The 21,688-nt window shown below is 46.8% G+C and overlaps 1 protein-coding gene across 1 annotated transcript in view; it reads right to left on the bottom strand.

Annotated features, from left to right (window-relative positions):
- LOC115128002 (SH2/SH3 adapter protein Nck1-like) overlaps positions 1 to 16,644 on the bottom strand; it is a 109,285-nt gene extending 92,641 nt beyond the window's left edge. Inside the window, exon 1 of the mRNA XM_065019218.1 lies at positions 16,450 to 16,644. The gene's annotated coding sequence lies outside the window, so the exon portion shown is untranslated. The remainder of the gene's footprint in view (positions 1 to 16,449) is intronic.
- Between the last annotated feature and the right edge of the window lie 5,044 nt (positions 16,645 to 21,688).

The following is a 21,688-nucleotide window of genomic DNA, read 5'->3' as shown; positions in this document are numbered from 1 at the left end:
GAGGGGATGACTGCGGCAGCTTTCCAATCCTTGGGGATCTCAGACGATATGAAAGAGAGGTTGAACAGGCTGGTAATAGGGGTTGCGACAATGGCGGCAGATAGTTTCAGAAATAAAGGGTCCAGATTGTCAAGCCCAGCTGATTTGTACGGGTCTAGGTTTTGCAGCTCTTTCAGAACATCTGCTATCTGGATTTGGGTAAAGGAGAACCTGGAGAGGCTTGGGCGAGGAGCTGCGGGGCGGAGCTGTTGGCCGAGTTGGAGTAGCCAGGCGGAAGGCATGGCCAGCAGTTGAGAAGTGCTTATTGAAGCTTTCAATAATCGTGGATTTATCGGTGGAGACCGTGTTACCTAGCCTCAGTGCAGTGGGCAGGTGGGAGGAGGTGCTCTTGTTCTCCATGGACTTCACAGTGTCCCAGAACTTTTTGGAGTTGGAGCTACAGGATGCAAACTTCTGCCTGAAGAAGCTGGCCTTAGCTTTCCTGACTGACTGCGTGTATTGGTTCCTGACTTCCCTGAACAGTTGCATATCACGGGGCTATTCGATGCTATTGCAGCCCGCCACAGGATGTTTTTTGTGCTGGTCGAGGGCAGTCAGGTCTGGAGTGAACCAAGGGCTGTATCTGTTCTTGGTTCTGCATTTTTGAACGGAGCATGCTTATCTAAAATGGTGAGGAAGTTACTTTTAAAGAATGACCAGGCATCCTCAACTGACGGGGTGAGGTCAATGTCCTTCCAGGATACCCGGCCAGGTCGATTAGAAAGGCCTGCTCACAGAAGTGTTTTAGGGAGCGTTTGACAGTGATGAGGGGTGGTCGTTTGACTGCGGCTCCGTGGCGGATACAGGCAATGAGGCAGTGATCGCTGAGATCCTGGTTGAAGACAGCGGAGGTGTATTTGGAGGGCCAGTTGGTCAGGATGACGTCTATGAGGTGCCCTTGCTTACAGAGTTAGGGTTGTACCTGGTGGGTTCCTTGATGATTTGAGTGAGATTGAGGGCATCTAGCTTATACATTGTAGGACTGCCGGGGTGTTAAGCATATCCCAGTTTAGGTCACCTAACAGAACAAACTCTGAAGCTAGATGGGGGGCGATCAATTCACAAATGGTGTCCAGGGCACAGCTGGGAGCTGAGGGTGGCCGGTAGCAGGCGGCAACAGTGAGAGACTTATTTCTGGAGAGGGTAATTTTCAAAATTAGTAGTTCGAACTGTTTGGGTATGGACCTGGAAAGTATGATATTACTTTGCAGGCTATCTCTGCAGTAGACTGCAATTTTTGGTGGCCTTCCTGAGCCAGGATTCAGACACGGCAAGGACATCAGGGTTAGCAGAGTGTGCTAAAGCAGTGAGTAAAACAAACTTAGGGAGGAGGCTTCTGATGTTGACATGCATAAAACCAAGGCTTTTTCGATCACAGAAGTCAACAAATGAGGGTACCTGGGGACATGCAGGGCCTGGGTTTACCTCCACATCACCCGCGGAACAGAGAAGGAGTAGTATGAGGGTGCGGCTAAAGGCTATCAAAACTGGTCGCCTAGAGCGTTGGGGGCAGAGGATAAGAGGAGCAGGTTTCTGGGCATGGTAGAATATATTCAGGGCATAATGCGCAGACAGGGGTATGGTGGGGTGCGGGTACAGCGGAGGTAAGCCCAGGCACTGGGTGATGATGAGACAGGTTGTATCTCTGGACATGCTGGTTGTAATGGGTGAGGTCACCGCATGTGTGGGAGGTGGGACAAAGGAGGTAACAGGGGTATGCAGAGTGGGTCTAGGGGCTCCATTGTGAACTAAAACAATTATAACTAACCTGAACAACAGTATACAAGGCATATTGACATCTGAGAGAGACATACAGTGAGGCATACAGTAATCACAGGTGTTGAATTTGGAAAGCTAGCTAAAAACAGTAGGTGAGGCTAATCCGCTAGCACAACAAACAGCAGGTAAAATGGCGTTGACTAGGCAACGGGGCCGACAGGTAAGACAAACAAGCAGAAAGGAGTACCGTGATAATGGACAGTCCAGCGTGCGTCAGCTATGTAGCCAAGAGATCAGTGTCCAGGGGGCAGCGGTGGATGAGCAGGGGGGCTGGGCTGGCGAGTGTTATCCAGGTTTTTTTTTTTAAACTAACAATGACTAACTAGATTGTAGCTAGTTAGCTGGTTAGCGTCTGGAGGTTCTTGAGTGTGTCATAAAAATAAAAATAAGAGTAAAAGTAATAGCGATTCCGTATCACATTGGGTGAGGCAGGTTTCCGGAAGGTATAAACAAATTAAAAATCAAAAAGAGATAGAAAGTAAATGGGGTCAGAGAGTGATTGGGACGCGGTGGTTCAGACGGTTAGCAGGCCTGTGCTAACAAGCTAACAGTTCGTAGGCCCCGAGCTAGACAAGGTAGCAGTTAGCGGACCGGAGCTTGACAAGCTAGCCATTAGCAGGCCGAATTAGCAAGCAGGAGATAGCGAGGGCTAGAGAGTTAACCTTTGGGGGACGTCGCGATGGGGTGAGTCTGTTTATTCCTCTTCATGCGGTGAGCTGGAGATACAGCGATTCAGAAAGCTCGCGGGCCTTGGCCAGCAGATGGATCTTTGGCGATGTCGCAGCGGAAAAGCCTGTTGAAACCCCTCGGACGATTATGTCGGCGGACCAGTCGTGATGGATCGGCGGGGCTCCGTGTCGGCAGTAGAGGGTCAGTAGAGGGTCCAGGCCAATTGGCAAATTAGGTATTTTTGGACCTCTTCGGCTAGTCGGGAGATGGGCTTAGCTCGAGGCTAGCTCCAGGCTAACTGGTGCTTGCTCTGGGACAGAGACGTTAGCCAGGAGTAGCCACTCGGATTGCAGCTAGCTATTTACGATGATCCGGTATAAAGGTTCAGAGCTTGCGGTAGGAATCCGGAGATGTGGTAGAGAAAAAGCAGTCTGATATGCTTTGGGTAGATGTCGCGCTGGTGTCCTAGTTAGCGTTGAAGACCGCTAGCAGTGGCTAGCTAGTAGCTAGTTAGCGGCTAGCTTCAGATGAGGGTTCCGATTCTAAAGTATAGAAAAAGCAGATCCGTACCACATTGGGTGATGCGGGTTGCAGGAGAGTATATTCAGCCTGTAGTTGGAAAGTGAGATTAAAATATGTACGAAATATATACAGAACAAAAAAACGAGGAAAAACTATATTTACACTATACAGGACGGGACAAGACAAAACACACGTCCGACTGCTACGCCATCTTGGGTAGTATGATCTACACACAATACCAAATAATGACAAAGAGAAAAAAGGACTTCAATACGTTTGAAAAACTTTCTAATCTAAAAACTAAAGTTTTATTTCCATCAGAATTCAGACCCTTCGCTATGAGACTCGAAACTGAGCTCAGATACATCCTGTTTCCATTGATCATCCTTGAGATGTTTCTACAACTTGATTGGAATCCACCTGTGGTGGCAAATTCAATTGATTGGACATGATTTGGAAAGGCACACACCTGTCTATATAAGGTCCCACAGTTGACAGTGAATGTCAGAGCAAAAACCATGCCATGTCAAAGGAATTCTCCAATGTGGCTCCGAGACAGGATTGTGTTGAGGCACAAACATGTCTGCAGCATTGAAGGTCCCTAAGAACATTGGCCTCCATCATCCTTAAATGGAAGAGGTTTGGAACCACCTAGAGAGTCTTCTTAGAGCTGGCCGTCCAAGGGCCTTGGTCAGGGAGGTGACCAAGAACCCAATGGTCACTGACAGAGCTCCAGAGCTTCTCTGTGGAGATGGGAGAACCTTCCAGAAGGACAACCATCTCTGCAGCACTGAGTATCCAGATGGAAGGCACTGCTCAGTAAAAGGTTACATGACAGCCCGCCTTGAGTTTGCCAAAAGGCACCTAAATAACTGAAACCATGAGAAACAAGATTCGCTGGTCTGATAAAACCAAGATTGAACTCCTTGGTCTGAAAGCAAAGCGTCCCCTCTGGAGGAAACCTGGCACTATCCCTACGCTGAAGCATGGTGGTGGCAGCATCATGTTGTGGGGATGTTTTTCAGGGGAAGGGACTGGGAGACTGAGGAAAACAACCCTAAGCACACAGCCAAAACACGCAGGAGTGGCTTCAGGACAAGTCTCTGAAAGTCCTTGAGTAGACCAGCCAGAGCTCGGACTTGAACCTGATCGAACATCTCTGGAGAGACCTGAAAATAGCTGTACAGCTTCCGCTTCCCATCCAACGTGACAGAGCTTGAGAGGATCTGCAAAGAAGAATGGGAGAAACTCCCCAAATACAGGTGTGCCAAGCATGTAGCGTCATACCCAAGAAGACTCGAGGCTGTAATCACTGCCAAAGGTCCTTCAACAAAGTGCTGACTGAATACTTCATGTAAATGTGATATTTCAGTTTTTATTTTTGATACATTTACAAACATTTCTAAAACATGACTAAAGCCCCCAAAACATGTTTTGGGGTATTGTGTGTAGATTTGATGAGGGGAAAAAACAATGTGATCCATTTTAGAATAATGTAACGTAGCTGTAACGTAACGAAACGTGGAAATAAAATCTAAGGGTCTTAATATTTTCCGGTTATTCTCTAACAAACTAATAATTATTATTATTTGGCTTATATTAGGTATATTATCACATCTGTTTCTTGTTTATCCCATCTCCCCGAGACACACGCGTCATTGTCCAGCGCCCCCAGGAGCACGAAGGTGCATAAAGAACACACTCAGGCAGTGGGGTCAAGGCCAGGGGCATCATTGTCCAGCGCCCCCAGGAGCACGAAGGTGCATAAAGAACACACTCAGGCAGTGGGGTCAAGGCCAGGGGCATCATTGTCCAGCGCCCCCAGGAGCACGAAGGTGCATAAAGATGGCGGAATTCAGATATGACGTCATCGTTTGAACACCATCTACAGAGTTCTGAAACTACCATGGCGCAACTATAAAATCAGTGGACTTCAGGAAACAGCAGAGGGAACACCCCCCTATCCACATCGATGGAACAGTAGTGGAGAGGGTAGCAAGTTAAGTTCCTCGGCGTACACATCACGGACAAACTGAATTGGTCCACCCACACAGACAGCATAGTGAAGAAGGCGCAGCAGCGCCTCTTCAACCTCAGGAGGCTGAAGAAATTTGGCTTGTCACCAAAAGCACTCAAACTTCTACAGATGCACAATCGAGAGCATCCTGTCAGGCTGTATCACCGCCTGGTACGGCAACTGCTCCGCCCACAACCGTAAGGCTCTCCAGAGGGTAGTGAGGTCTGCACAACGCATCACCGGGGGCAAACTACCTGCCCTCCAGGACACCTACACCACCCGATGTCACAGGAAGGCCATAAAGATCATCAAGGACAACAACCACCCGAGCCACTGCCTGTTCACCCCGCTATCATCCAGAAGGTGAGGTCAGTACAGGTGCATCAAAGCTGGGACCGAGAGACTGAAAAACAGCTTCTATCTCAAGGCCATCAGACTGTTAAACAGCAATCACTAACATTGAGTGGCTGCTGCCAACACACTGTCATTGACACTGACCCAACTCCAGCCACTTTAATAATGGGAATTGATGCAAAATATATCACTAGCCACTTTAAACAATGCTACTTAATATAATGTTTACATACCCTACATTATTCATCTCATATGTATACGTATATACTGTACTCGATACCATCTACTGCATCTTGCCTATGCTGCTCTGTACCATCACTCATTCATATATCTTTATGTACATAATCTTTATCCCTTTACACTTGTGTGCATAAGACAGTAGTTTTGGAATTGTTAGGTTAGATTACTCGTTGGTTATTACTGCATTGTCGGAAATAGAAGCACAAGCATTTCGCTACACTCGCATTAACATCTGCTAACCATGTGTATGTGACAAATAACATTTGATTTGACCTGCCAGCTATTAGGCTAGTCACCACTTTGTAGGGTGTGTTTTTGATACTGTTTCAGTTCAAAACTAGTCTGTACAATGTGGGTAATGCTAGCTGGCCTAGCCCTCTAGGCAGAGCAGCACCAGGCAGGGCTTGTGAATGAGTTGATAACTGTTGCTGCACACTGTAGGCCTCAGGGAGCAGGCAAGGGCCTGGGCAAGGGCCTGGGCAAGGGCCTGGGCAAGGGCCTGGGCAAGGGCCTGGGCAAGGGGCTGGGCAAGGGCCTGGGCAAGGGCCTGGGCAAGGGGCTGAGGCCTGGGCAAGGGCCTGGGCAAGGGCCTGGGCAAGGGCCTGGGCAAGGGGCTGGGCAAGGGGCTGAGGCCTGGGCAAGGGGCTGAGGCCTGGGCAAGGGGCTGGGCAAGGGGCTGAGGCCTGGGCAAGGGGCTGAGGCCTGGGCAAGGGGCTGGGCAAGGGGCTGAGGCCTGGGCAAGGGGCTGAGGCCTGGGGCTGAGGCCTGGGCAAGGGGCTGAGGCCTGGGCAAGGGGCTGAGGCCTGGGCAAGGGCCTGGGCAAGGGGCTGAGGCCTGGGCAAGGGCCTGGGAAAGGGGCTGAGGCCTGGGCAAGGGGCTGAGGCCTGGGCAAGGGCCTGGGCAAGGGGCTGAGGCCTGGGCAAGGGGCTGAGGCCTGGGCAAGGGGCTGAGGCCTGGGCAAGGGGCTGGGCAAGGGGCTGAGGCCTGGGCAAGGGGCTGGGCAAGGGGCTGGGCAAGGGGCTGAGGCCTGGGCAAGGGGCTGGGCAAGGGGCTGGGCAAGGGGCTGAGGCCTGGGCAAGGGGCTGAGGCCTGGGCAAGGGGCTGGGGAAGGGGCTGAGGCCTGGGCAAGGGCCTGAGGCCTGGGCAAGGGGCTGAGGCCTGGGCAAGGGGCTGAGGCCTGGGCAAGGGGCTGAGGCCTGGGGCTGAGGTCTGGGCAAGGGGCTGAGGCCTGGGCAAGGGGCTGAGGCCTGGGAGAGAGCGACACATAGCGGGAGGGGGAAGTGGAGCAGGGGTCCCCTTGATAACTGTTGCTGCACACTGTAGGCCTCAGGGAGCAGGCAAGGGCCTGGGCAAGGGGCTGAGGCCTGGGCAAGGGGCTGAGGCCTGGGCAAGGGGCTGGGCAAGGGGCTGAGGCCTGGGCAAGGGGCTGGGCAAGGGGCTGAGGCCTGGGCAAGGGGCTGGGCAAGGGGCTGAGGCCTGGGCAAGGGGGCTGGGCAAGGGGCTGGGCAAGGGGCTGGGCAAGGGGCTGGGCAAGGGGCTGGGCAAGGGGCTGGGCAAGGGGCTGGGGCCTGGGCAAGGGGCTGAGGCCTGGGCAAGGGGCTGGGGAAGGGGCTGAGGCCTGGGCAAGGGCCTGAGGCCTGGGCAAGGGCTGAGGCCTGGGCAAGGGGCTGAGGCCTGGGCAAGGGGCTGAGGCCTGGGGCTGAGGTCTGGGCAAGGGGCTGAGGCCTGGGCAAGGGGCTGAGGCCTGGGAGAGAGCGACACATAGCGGGAGGGGGAAGTGGAGCAGGGGTCCCCTTGATAACTGTTGCTGCACACTGTAGGCCTCAGGGAGCAGGCAAGGGCCTGGGCAAGGGGCTGAGGCCTGGGAGAGAGCGACACATAGCGGGAGGGGGAAGTGGAGCAGGGGTCCCCTTGATAACTGTTGCTGCACACTGTAGGCCTCAGGGAGCAGGCAAGGGCCTGGGAAAGTGGCTGAGGCCTGGGAAAGGGGCTGAGGCCTGGGAAAGGGGCTGAGGCCTGGGAAAGGGGCTGAGGCCTGGGAAAGGGGATGAGGCCTGGGAAAGGGGATGAGGCCTGGGAAAGGGGATGAGGCCTGGGAGAGGGGATGAGGCCTGGGAGAGAGCGACACATAGCGGGAGGGGGAAAGGACTTCCCCACAGGGCTAGAGGCTCCCAGTGGCCAGTTATTGCCAGTCCAGTAAATCTCTCACTCAATGGACTGGGGGTGACTTTTAGCCTTAAAGGAAACGGCCCTTTATAAATAGCCTAGCTTGACTCAACTCCCTCCCCTAGCGAGCTATAGCTCCCCCCAGCTATAGCTTCCCCCCCTAGCGAGCTATAGCTCCCCCTAGCGAGCTATAGCTCCCCCCTAGCGAGCTATAGCCCCCCCCTAGCGAGCTATAGCTATAGCCCCCCTAGCGAGCTATAGCTCCCCCTAGCGAGCTCCCCCCTAGCTCCTCCCCCCTAGCGAGCTATAGCTCCCCCCCTAGCGAGCTATAGCTCCCCCTAGCGAGCTATAGCTATAGCTCCCCCCCACACTGGGATACAGTCTCCCTCTTCCAATCCACGGAACCTTCATTTCAGACTGAAGAGGGAAAGTACAATATTCACCAGCTGCAACAGGCCCCCTGCCCCACACACTCACATATATGTTTTCCAGTGAAGACAGAAAGGGAAATATTGAAATCAAGAGAATATCATGCTGAGTAGAGCAGACTGGAGACATTGGGTTGCCAGTAGAGCAGACATTGGGTTGCCAGTAGAGCAGACATTGGGTTGCCAGTAGAGCAGACATTGGGTTGCCAGTAGAGCAGACATTGGGTTGCCAGTAGAGCAGACATTGGGTTGCCAGTAGAGCAGACATTGGGTTGCCAGTAGAGCAGACATTGGGTTGCCAGTAGAGCAGACATTGGGTTGCCAGTAGAGCAGACATTGGGTTGCCAGTAGAGCAGACATTGGGTTGCCAGTAGAGCAGACATTGGGTTGCCAGTAGAGCAGACTGGAGACATTGGGTTGAGTAGACTGATGCCCCATGTCATTGATCCACAACCCATAGGTAAGGCTGTACAGTGAAATAAGGATGTCCCAAATGCAATTCTAAAGTCTAATACATCCAGTGTGATTTCAACAGATTTGTCAAATAAACAATTGTCTTTTGTTGATTTTAAATAACATTCCAACCTCGTTTAGCCTGATCTATTCAATTAAGGCATAATTCTACTATGAATTAATTAGCATCACTGTCAATAAAATAATTTTATTTTGAAGGCTAACTGCGAAGTCCACTATTGTGGCTAATCCTTATTGTTGCTAGCTTCACATAGATGGGTCCGACCACCATTAATCAAATAAGAACGGTCTTATAAATTAGGGTTATTTTAGCTAGCTGCAGCGCTACTTAAACAGGCGGTAGCCAGCTAGCTGCAGCGCTACTTAAACAGGCGGTAGCCGGCTAGCTGCAGCTCTACTGAAACAGGCGTTAGCCGGCTAACTGCAGCTACTGAAACAGGCGTTAGCCGGCTAACTGCAGCTCTACTGAAACAGGCGTTAGCCCGGCTAGCTGAAGCTCTACTGAAACAGGCGTTAACCCGGCTAGCTGAAGCTCTAGCTGCAGCTCTACTGAAACAGGCGTTAACCAGCTCTACTGGCTTAGCTGCAGCTCTACTGAAACAGGCGTTAGCCGGCTAGCTGCAGCTCTACTGAAACAGGCGTTAGCCGGCTAGCTGCAGCTCTACTGAAACAGGCGTTAGCCGGCTAGCTGCAGCTCTACTGAAACAGGCGTTAGCCGGCTAGCTGCAGCTCTACTGAAACAGGCGTTAGCCGGCTAGCTGCAGCTCTACTGAAACAGGCGTTAGCCGGCTAGCTCTACTGAAACAGGCGTTAGCCGCTAGCTGCAGCTCAGGCGTTAGCCGGCTAGCTGCAGCTCTACTGAAACAGGCGTTAGCCGGCTAGCTGCAGCTCTACTGAAACAGGCGTTAGCCGGCTAGCTGCAGCTCTACTGAAACAGGCGTTAGCCGGCTAGCTGCAGCTCTACTGAAACAGGCGTTAGCCGGCTAGCTGCAGCTCTACTGAAACAGGCGTTAGCCGGCTAGCTGCTCTACTGAAACAGGCGTTACTGAAACAGGTGTTACCTAGCGGCTAGCTGCAGCTCTACTGGAAACAGATGTTACCTGGCGTACTGAAACAGATGTTACCTGGCTACCTACAGCTACTGAAACAGATGTTACCTGGCTAACTACAGCTACTGAAACAGGTGTTAGCCGGCTAACTGCAGCTCTACTGAAACAGGTGTTAGCCGGCTAGCTGCAGCTCTACTGAAACAGGTGTTAGCCGGCTAACTGCAGCTACTGAAACAGGTGTTAGCCGGCTAGCTGCAGCTCTACTGAAACAGATGTTACCTGGCTAACTGCAGCTCTACTGAAACAGATGTTACCTGGCTAACTGCAGCTACTGAAACAGATGTTACCTGGCTACCTACAGCTACTGAAACAGATGTTAGCCGGCTAACGATAGCTACTGAAACAGATGTTAGCGATAGCTACTGAAACAGATAGCTACTGAAAACAGATGTTAGCCGGCTAACGATACTGAAACAGATGTTACTGAAAAACAGATGTTAGCCGGCTAACGATAGCTACTGAAACAGATGTTAGCCGGCTGTTAACGATAGCTACTGAAACAGATGTTAGCCGGCTAACGATAGCTACTGAAACAGATGTTAGCCGGCTAACGATAGCTACTGAAACAGATGTTAGCCGGCTAACGATAGCTACTGAAACAGATGTTAGCCGGCTAACGATAGCTACTGAAACAGATGTTAGCCGAACGATAGCTACTGAAACAGATGTTAGCCGGATAGCTACTGAAACAGATGTTAGCTACTGCTACTGAAACAGATGTTAGCCGATGTTACTGAAACAGATGTTAGCCGCTACTGAAACAGATAGCTACTGAAACAGATGTTAGCCGGCTAACGATAGCTACTGAAACAGATGTTAGCCGGCTAACGATAGCTACTGAAACAGATGTTAGCCGGCTAACGATAGCTACTGAAACAGATGTTAGCCGGCTAACGATAGCTACTGAAACAGGTGTTAGCCGGCTAACGATAGCTACTGAAACAGATGTTAGCCGGCTAACGATAGCTACTGAAACAGATGTTAGCCGGCTAACGATAGCTACTGAAACAGATGTTAGCCGGCTAACGATAGCTACTGAAACAGATTGTCGTTTTGCTGTTTTTGGAGAAGAACATTGTTTGCATCCATATTTGTTTTTATTTATTTATTTATTTTGTTTTTTTGTTTTTTTTTGGACTTCATCCATATTTGTTTTTATTTATTTATTTATTTTGTTTTTTTGTTTTTACTTCAGCTAGCTAGCTTTTTTTATGACCAGCACAGTAGGTGCGTGAGACAACTTTACCAGCATCATAGCATACGTAATCAATGAATCGCTGTGATATAGTAATCAATGAATCGCTGTGATATATGAAAGACGAGTGATAGTGTAATCAATGAATCGCTGTGATATAGTAATCAATGAATCGCTGTGATATATGAAAGACGAGTGATAGTGTAATCAATGAATCGCTGTGATATATGAAAGACGAGTGATAGTGTAATCAATGAATCGCTGTGATATATGAAAGACGAGTGATAGTGTAATCAATGAATCGCTGTGATATATGAAAGACAAGTGATTGTGTAATCGATGTGTAATAACTACATAAAATCATTTTTAAGTATTCATTATTTTATGTGGACGTGCAGTCATATTCAGGTCCTGATTGGTCAACAAGTTTATTTGACACGAAGACCCAAATGGCGTTCCATAGAAATCCTGGTTGAGAATGAAACGACTGAACAACGAAACAGCACAGCAAGTAAGTGAAAGAAATAGGTTTTGATTATGTTTTACTGTTAATGGGGACATATGTAAATGCCAACAAAATAACTTTTTGGTCAGTGTGGTGTGTGTGTGTAACCTTTATTTAACTAGGCAAGTCAGTTAAGAACACATTCTTATTTACAATGACAGCCTACCCCGGCCAAATCCAGACGACGCTGGGCCAATTGTGCGCCGCCCTATTGGACTCCCAATCACAGTCGGATGTGATACAGCCTGGATTCGAACCAGGGACTGTAGTGACAACCTCTTTCACTGAGGTGCAGTGCCTTAGATCGCGTCCATGTGTGTGTTTTAACTATTTAACTGTACAAGAATTCTTAAAAAGGCCGCTAAAAATGTTCAGTATTTATCAGTATTGTTTTTTTATAGCAAGGAAAATATATTGGATATCGGTACTGGCCAAACATGTCATGTTGCGTCACTCATCAAAAGCCTTTTCAAAGTCAGCTATGAAGAGCAGAGCTGGTTTCCCAGGTTAGTCAGCTATGAAGAGCAGAGCTGGTTTCCCAGGTTAGTCAGCAGAGCTGGTTTCCCAGGTTAGTCAGCAGAGCTGGTTTCTCGGGTTAGTCAGCAGAGCTGGTTTCCCGGGTTAGTCAGCAGAGCTGGTTTCCCAGGTTAGTCAGCAGAGCTGGTTTCTCGGGTTAGTCAGCTATGAAGAGCAGAGCTGGTTTCCCAGGTTAGTCAGCTATGAAGAGCAGAGCTGGTTTCCCAGGTTAGTCAGCAGAGCTGGTTTCTCGGGTTAGTCAGCTATGAAGATCAGAGCTGGTTTCTCAGGTTAGTCAGCTATGAAGAGCAGAGCTGGTTTCCCAGGTTAGTCAGCAGAGCTGGTTTCTCAGGTTAGTCAGCTATGAAGATCAGAGCTGGTTTCTCAAGTTAGTCAGCTATGAAGAGCAGAGCTGGTTTCCCAGGTTAGTCAGCTATGAAGAGCAGAGCTGGTTTCTCAGGATAGTCAGCTATGAAGAGCAGAGCTGGTTTCCCAGATTAGTCAGCAGAGCTGGTTTCCCAGGTTAGTCAGCAGAGCTGGTTTCTCAGGTTAGTCAGCAGAGCTGGTTTCCCAGGTTAGTCAGCAGAGCTGGTTTCCCAGGTTAGTCAGCAGAGCTGGTTTCCCAGGTTAGTCAGCAGAGCTGGTTTCCCAGGTTAGTCAGCAGAGCTGGTTTCCCAGGTTAGTCAGCAGAGCTGGTTTCCCAGGTTAGTCAGCAGAGCTGGTTTCCCAGGTTAGTCAGCTATGAAGAGCAGAGCTGGTTTCCCAGGTTAGTCAGCAGAGCTGGTTTCCCAGGTTAGTCAGCTATGAAGAGCAGAGCTGGTTTCCCAGGTTAGTCAGCAGAGCTGGTTTCTCAGGTTAGTCAGCTATGAAGATCAGAGCTGGTTTCTCAGGTTAGTCAGCTATGAAGAGCAGAGCTGGTTTCCCAGGTTAGTCAGCTATGAAGAGCAGAGCTGGTTTCCCAGGTTAGTCAGCAGAGCTGGTTTCCCAGGTTAGTCAGCAGAGCTGGTTTCCCAGGTTAGTCAGCAGAGCTGGTTTCCCAGGTTAGTCAGCAGAGCTGGTTTCCCAGGTTAGTCAGCTATGAAGAGCTGGCTTTTCCCAGGTTAGTCAGCAGAGCTGGTTTCCCAGGTTAGTCAGCAGAGCTGGTTTCCCAGGTTAGTCAGCAGAGCTGGTTTCCCAGGTTAGTCAGCAGAGCTGGTTTCCCAGGTTAGTCAGCAGAGCTGGTTTCCCAGGTTAGTCAGCAGAGCTGGTTTCCCAGGTTAGTCAGCAGAGCTGGTTTCTCAGGTTAGTCAGCTATGAAGAGCAGAGCTGGTTTCCCAGGTTAGTCAGCAGAGCTGGTTTCTCAGGTTAGTCAGCAGAGCTGGTTTCTCAGGTTAGTCAGCAGAGCTGGTTTCTCAGGTTAGTCAGCTATGAAGATCAGAGCTGGTTTCCCAGGTTAGTCAGCTATGAAGAGCAGAGCTGGTTTCCCAGGTTAGTCAGCTATGAAGAGCAGAGCTGGTTTCCCAGGTTAGTCAACTATGAAGAGCAGAGCTGGTTTCCCAGGTTAGTCAGCTATGAAGAGCAGAGCTGGTTTCCCAGGTTAGTCAGCTATGAAGAGCAGATGATAATGACTTTGTTGAGATTGTTGGCAGATTATATTTTAAGTACGCCAATACTTTTTGTTTCTTTATTTAGGTAGTTTGACACCTTATTCAGACAGTAATGACATTATATTCAGACAGTAATGACATTATACGGTGAGATAGGCAAATGGGGGGAAACAGTGGGAAGGTCGGAAGCAGGGATTGATCCCGGTTCTCAGGTGGAAAGTTCTCTGAGACACGTGCTGTGAAATGTTACCACTACACCAAGGCTCTGCACAGGAAAAGTTTATATTAATGGTTGTGAGGAACCAAATCATCAAAACTAGATTGCTTTCAAGGTAAGGTCACAAACATTTAGCATTTTGGGTGAACTCTTTAAAACAGAAAGTCCTGCAGGCTCTCCAGGAGGGTTGGCCTCCCCTCATCTGTTTCCCAAGTGCTGAAAAATGTTCTTGTTTATAACAAGTCATTTCTCAAAATCACCCAACTTTAAAGAAAAATCTAATGAATATCATTACTCGGGTCATTTATGCCTATTAGTATCTGCCACCAATTTACTTTACAGATTTAAAAAATGATATATTTGTGAGTTGTGAGTCCCCCTACCATCTCCACAAAACTAAAATGTCAAAATTGCCACTTCTGGATCCCCAATGTTTGACCAAGTTATTTTCATAGTTAAAAAATAAATTAAAAAAAAAAATCAGGCCACCTTACCAAAACTTCCCTGCTAAAACATACTACAGGTCCGCCTGCCCCCTTTTCATTGTCAAAGACTGATGACAAACCACCAAACAAGGGGACTAATACATGTGTGAATTAAATTAACGTTATGCTGTCAAAATGCTGCATTCTGCAATAGGAACGAGTGTTACAGCAACCTAATGGTGTAGACAATATTGTCTAGTCTTTACAGTTCCAGTATAAACTCAGCGGAGAACGTTCCCTCTCCATTCAGCTCCACTCTAATCTTGAGGGGCGTTTCTTTAAAACGCGCATCAAATCTCCTTGGCCCTTTCCATAACTAGACCAATCATATGCTTAAATGTGCCGCGGTTCACAGTGCTGTGGCATGACTGGACAATGGGCGGATTCGATTATGCTGAACCGTGGGTCGCCGGGCATAGGCCCGTCACTTGAAAAGGGCGAAAGCGGAGGAGACGAGCCCTTCTCAAATAGAACACTGATGTGTGCCGTTTGGTCATGTTGTCAACAAGGTAGCATGGTGCATCGTCCAGACACATATATCATCTGTTTTCGATCAAATAAAAATTGTTTGAATTTTCTGATAAAGCATTTTTTTTTTTTTTAAGCAATTCCTTTTTGCATGAGAGAACACCGAATGCTACTAATTACTACACGTGATTAATTACAAAACTTTTGTTTTGAGCAAGACTTCGCCGTGGGCTTTGAACGGGGAACTTAATTCACGTCCCGGAAGGCAGCCCACTTCCAAATCGAATGCAATCAACTTTCAACCGAAACAAAACCCGCATATACAGGGGTCTGGGCGGAAATCAATCAAGCCCCCTCAAATGACAGCGGTTTCGGCTGGTGACGTTCAATTGCATGCGCAGATGCTCCGATTTTGTCTTGCGGTGGCAAGGACAAAAGTTGCTTGGCATTGGCACCCTGCATATTCACTATGAGCATGTAATACATTATGTTTTAGTCCAGGAGTTCAAGACAAACATGCTACATATAACCCATGTATGTCAGTGATGGGCAGTCATGTTAATTAACAGACTGCATCTCATTCTGTCAGTTGTTTTGATTAAAGAGGAACTATTTTAATGAGGACTTCTGCATTAAAAAAAATATAAAAAAAACATGTCTTTGATCCAACCCGTTCTGTCAAAAAGATAAGTTTGATAACATGGTTGGCTAGAGTTTAAACAGCTAAAACACAGGTAACGTGCCAGGCTGTAAGGCTAACCCAACTTGGTTGGGTTAACTAGCTATGTCATTAGGAAAATATGGCAAGGTCCAGATGACAATCAATGGTTTTCCACAGTCGTGAGTGGAAGATCAGTCAGCTAGGAGGGGTGCTAAAGATCAGTCAGCTAGCTCTTGAAAGGGGTGCTAAAGATCAGTCAGCTAGCTCTTTGATAGGGGTGCTAAAGATAAGTCAGCTAGCTCTTGAAAGGGACACTAAAGATCAGTCAGCTAGCTCTTGAAAGGGGTGCTAAAGATCAGTCAGCTAGCTCTTGAAAGGGACACTAAAGATCAGTCAGCTAGCTCTTGGTAGGGGAACCCGTGAACCGTTACTGAGTGGCAAATGGCTATGGAAATCTTACAACACCAAAAAAGGTAGCCTGGCTAGTTAGCCAACTAGTTATGCAGTAAATTGGCTGGTTAACTAAGTTAACTAATAAGCATTCCAAGTTTAAAATGCCTTGACAAAATGTAAGACAACAGCCCCAATTATGACCGGGTTTCTGACCAATAATAATAATAATAATAATTTAGATGTCTTCTAATTGACGGGTATCGCATAAAACTGAATCCATATGAGACAGAACAATCAAAGCCAGCCAAGTTAGTTGTCACTCTGGCTAGCCTGCTAGCCAGGTGGCTAACACTAACATTGATCATCTAACGTTAGCCAGTGAGTTGCCTTGTGAAGTAAGCGTTGATGTGAAACTAGTCAATATACTATGTATCAAACATTTAGCTACAACGTTAAAAAAAATAGGACTGTATTTTATTGTCAAGCCGTGCCCCCCACCCCTATTCCAGATTTTAGGTCAGAGAAGTGTAGCCAACCTAGCTAGCTAGTGTTAGCCGAAAACAGGCTAGTTGGCGAAGCTAATTAAAACGCATAATGAACATCACAGACCCCGCTGGTCTTCTTACCTGTGAATTTAGCTGATAGGCCGTACCTGTCCGTTTTTGCTTGATGAAATCACCATATTATACTGAAAAAGGGGATTTGAAACGCCGGTATAGATGGATGGTGACTAGATAGGACCAAAACCTAGCTAGCTAGCTGGCTGTTTATCATATGCCTTTTTGGAAAGAGCTAGCTAGCCTCCTGGTTTCCAGCACGACGCCAGCTCTTTGGAGATGTTCACGATGCACCACTCCTATTGGTTGTCACAGGGGAAACATCGTATTGTTATTGGACGATGTCAGTGTCAATCAAACCGGTGCCGCCGCAACAATCCCACTGATATGAAATGTTTATTTTTTCCATCAGACACATTTTCTATTTCCATATGTGCTCTCATGTAGAAAGTGGTATGAAGTACAATTAAGTAAATACATTTTAAGTATCTGTATTTACTATTTATTTATGTTTTACTGCACTACATTCCTAAAGAAAATAATGTACTGTAACTTATAATGTTATAATAATGTACCGCATGCTTTTAGCGCGCTGGACATCGGGCTAGAAGGTCGAGGGTTCGAGGCCTGCTCCCTGCCTGTTTCATTACAGTACTTTTTACTCCATACATTTCCCTGACACTCAAAAGTACTCATTACATGTTTAATGCTTATCGGGACAGAAAAATTGTCTAATTCATGCACTTATTAAGAGAACATCCCTGGTCATGCCTACTACCTCTGATCTGGCCGACTTGCCAAACACAAATGCTTAGTTTGTCTGTGTTGGAGTGTGCCCCTGACTATCCATAAATAAAATAAATCGTGCCATCTGGTTTGCTTAATATAAGAATTACAATTATTTATAATTCTATTTTGATACGTAAGTTTATTTGAGTAATTACATTTACTTTTGATACTTACGTTTATTTAAAATCAAGTAATTAACATACTTTTACTCAAGTGGTATTTTACTGGGTGACTTTCACACTTACTTGAGTCATTTTCTAATAAGAGATCTTTATTTTGACTTAGGTACGACAATTGGGTACTTTTCCCACCACGGTAAGGTAAGGCTAAGTGTATCACCAGCATATATAAGCCTAGTATTTTATATCAGCAGCATTATTTCTCTGAAATAAATTAATACATGATTAATGTATCAATCACTATAATTGGCAGGTTGTCCACCTAGAAGTCTGATAGTGGGTTAGTGCTGTAGAAGAGGGCATTCATTTACCACCATGGCATTCTATTGTGGTTTTGTCTTGCCCAGACAATACTAGTATGGTAATCTACTGCAATGTTTTTTTTTATTCTACACATTTGATTGAGAAGTTTGTCTGTGAAATTTGGAAACGCATTGGTGCACTTCCCTTTACCTCCTGAGGCATTTAGAAACACATTTCCAAATCAATATTTACATGTTTATTTAAGATCTATTTATGTAGGTTGTGTGACAGTGTGTGCCTATTGATGAGGCCGTGGTGACACCGCAAAGTGTGACAAGTTAGGAATCAACGTTTTGGTCAGTGTTTCTTGTGGGACATTTATTAATGGGGAACCTGTAGAAAGTATATATACCCTCAATGTCTCTGCCTCTGCTTAGCCTGAGTTTCAAATCAAAGTAGACAGCCCTCCGTCCTAAACCCTATGCCCATATAAATACATAGAAATACAAAATATTCCAAAACATGCTTCCTGTTTGCAACAAGTCACTTAAGGAATGCTACAAAATACGTGGCAAAGCAATTAACTTTTTGTCCTGAATACAAAGTGTTGTTTGGGGCAAATCCAGTAGAGCACATTACTGAGTACCACTCTCTATTTTCAAGCATAGTGGTGGCTGTATCATGTTATGGGTATGCTTGTAATTGTTAAGGACTGGAGTTTTCAGGATAAAAAATAACATCTATGTATGAATCTGTTATTCAATGTGGTTCTATGGGCTAATAGCAGTAAGGACTATCTGTTATTCAATGTGTTTCTATGGGCTAATAGCAGTAAGGACTCATTCATTCATTCTGTCACTTCCGTTGTAAGGAGGAGACAAAGACGCAGCGTGGTAAGCGTACATTCTTAATTTATTAAATGAATGAACACTGAAACAAACTAACAAAATAACCGAATGAAACGTGACGCTCTACACATACGTGCTAACAGGCAACTACACAGACAAGAACCCACCAAATACCCAAGGGAAAATGGCTACCTAAATATCCATCTAAATATGGTCCCCAATCAGAGACAACATTAAACAGCTGCCTCTGATTGGGAACCAATTCAGGCCACCATAGACATACATATACCTAGACTTACATAAAACCCTAGACAATACAAAACAAGCATACCCACCCTCGTCACACCCTGACCTGACCAAAACAATAAAGAAAACAGAGATAACTCAGGACACATTCATCAAACTTTTTGGGATTAAATAATAATACCTACAATTCCAAAATCAAACAGTTAAATTATCCTTGTTGTTATCCTTAGTTTCCATTTTTAAACAATTCCATATGTAAATTTACTAGTCTCCCGTTGCCATACATCTTCTATCACGTCACTGTCACGCCTCTCTTGGAGGCGGGCTCCCAGCAACACGATTTGGATATTACATTTCAAGAACCCTCCCCCACACTCGTTGGTGCTACTTAAATAAATAAAAATTAACTAGGCAAGTCAGTTAAGGACACATTCTTATTTACAATGACGGCCTACCAAAATGCCTCCTGCGGGGCCTGGGATTAAAAAGAAAATATATAGATATAGGACAAAAAAACACAACACTACATAAAGAGAGACCTAAGACAACAACATAGCAAGGCAGCAACGCATGACGAACACAGCATGGTAGCAGCACAAAACATGGTACGAACATGATTGGGCACAGACAACAACACAAAGGGCAAGAAGGTAGAGGCAACAATACATCACACAAAGCAGCCACAACTGTCAGTAAGAGTGTCCATGATTGAGTCTGAATATAGAGATTGAATTAAAACTGTCCAGTTGGAGTGTTTGTTGCAGCTCGTTCCAGTCGCTAGCTGCAGTGAACTGAAAAGAGGAGGGACCCAGGGATGTGTGTGCTTTGGGGACCTTTAACAGAATATGACTGGTAGAACGGGTGTTGTATGTGGAGGATGAGGGCTGCAGTAGATATCTCAGATAGGGGGGAGTGAGGTCTAAGAGGGTTTTATAAATAAGCATCAACCAGTGGGTCTTGTGACAGATATACAGAGATGACCACTCTATACTCCTCTGCAGTGATGTGTCCTATAAGGAGCATTGGTGGCAAATCTGATGGCCTAATGGTAAGAAATAAATAAATACTGGAGGGGAAGAGGTAGTTGTTTGGCCTATTTATAGATGGGCTTTGTACAGGTGCAGTGATCTGTGAGCTGCTCTGACAGCTGGTGCTTAAAGCTAGTGAGGGAGATAAGTGTTTCCAGTTTCAGAGATTTTTATAGTTCGTTCCAATCATTGGCAGCAGAGAACTGGAAGGAGATACGGCCAAAGGATGAATTGGCTTTGGGGTGACAAGTGAGATATACCTGCAGGAACGCGTACTACGGGTGGGTGCAGCTCTGGTGACCAGCGAGCAGAGATAAGGCGGGACTTTACCTAGCAGGGTCTTGTAGATGACCAGGAGCCAGTAGGTTTGGCGACGAGTATGAAGCGAGGGCCATGAGGTGACTACCTCAAGATCTAAACCTACATGTTTTGTTTGTCACTGATTGTAGACCTGGAAGGACGTATCTTGGAGAGAATTGTTCCAATGTTTGCATCATTGCAGAAAATGAAAGAAAAAAAAACCTGGAGGAAAAATGTAATTGTGTTGTCAGTGTGCTCAATATCCAAAATCAACGTCAACATTTTGATGGGGTTTTAAATCAGTGGTTTCCTGGGCCATCCTCACCACAGACTGTAAAAAATCATTCTCATGCTCTGTTGCACCTGCGACACTAATCTAGTGAGCACTAATGGAGCTCAGCCAAGGCATTTGATTGGTTTGACATGTAGCGAGGTGATTTACAGAGTCACCTCCCCATTTAGCGGTTTTCTGTCATGAACCTCCCCAGGCTTATCCTTAGGAGAGAAGCCTGGTTCTCCACAAGGCTAGCTTGGTTGAAACCCAGTGCCCTTAGACCGTAGGGGGATCCAATATCCTTTTCTTTAGTAAAAAAAAAAAGACAGGCGCTGCTGATTCTACTGTCACCATCATCATCATCATCGTTGAGGCAGAGGACATGTATGTGTATCCGCTACAAGACCATGGTGCTTGCCTACGGAGCTGTGAGGGGAACGGCACCTCAGTACCTCCAGGCTCTGATCAGGCCCTACACCCAAACAAGGGCACTGCGTTCATCCACCTCTGGCCTGCTCGCCTCCCTACCACTGAGGAAGTACAGTTCCCGCTCAGCCCAGTCAAAACTGTTCGCTGCTCTGGCCCCCCAATGGTGGAACAAACTCCCTCACGACGCCAGGACAGCGGAGTCAATCACCACCTTCCGGAGACACCTGAAACCCCACCTCTTTAAGGAATACCTTTATTTAACCAGGATTTTTTTTTAAGAACACCTTTATTTAACCAGGTAGGCTTTATTTATTTACCAGGTAGGCTTTATTTAACCAGTTGAGAACAAGTTCTCATTTGCAACTGCGACCTGGCCAAGATAAAGCATAGCAGTGTGAACAGACAACACAGAGTTACACATGGAGTAAGCAATTAACAAGTCAATAACACAGTAGAAAAAATAGATAGGATAAAGTAATCCTTCCTAGATGCACTATTGTAAAGTGGCTGTTCCACTGGATGTCATAAGGTGAAAGCACCAATTTGTAAGTCGCTCTGGATAAGAGCGTCTGCTAAATGACTTAAATGTAAATGTAAATGTAATGTGTAGCCTGATGCTGACGTGTCATTACTCTTTTTGGCCAGACGTCATCAGATACATGGGCTTTATATAGTAACACAGAGGGGGCGCTGTTTCGCTCGGATGCTTTCTCTGGAGACATCGTTTCAGCCACCTCGAATTGTAGGAAAGTTGGCGGGTGCACAGTTCACTGTTCGAATGCTGGAATTATTCTGGATGAATGTGTGAAGGTAAGCTACTTTTTGAAGTGATTTGTTTTGACAATCAGATGAAAACATCATGACTGGCTGTGTTCGTAGCACATTAATAACAAGGTAAAAACATTTCTATAATATAATTATATCTTTACTATAAAACCCTCAGACTGGCTTCTGCCTAGGGGCTTCCAAATC

Source organism: Oncorhynchus nerka, linkage group LG6, assembly GCF_034236695.1.
Source record: "Oncorhynchus nerka isolate Pitt River linkage group LG6, Oner_Uvic_2.0, whole genome shotgun sequence".
NCBI lineage: Eukaryota > Metazoa > Chordata > Actinopteri > Salmoniformes > Salmonidae > Oncorhynchus > Oncorhynchus nerka.
This window is presented reverse-complemented; position numbering and strand designations above follow the sequence as displayed.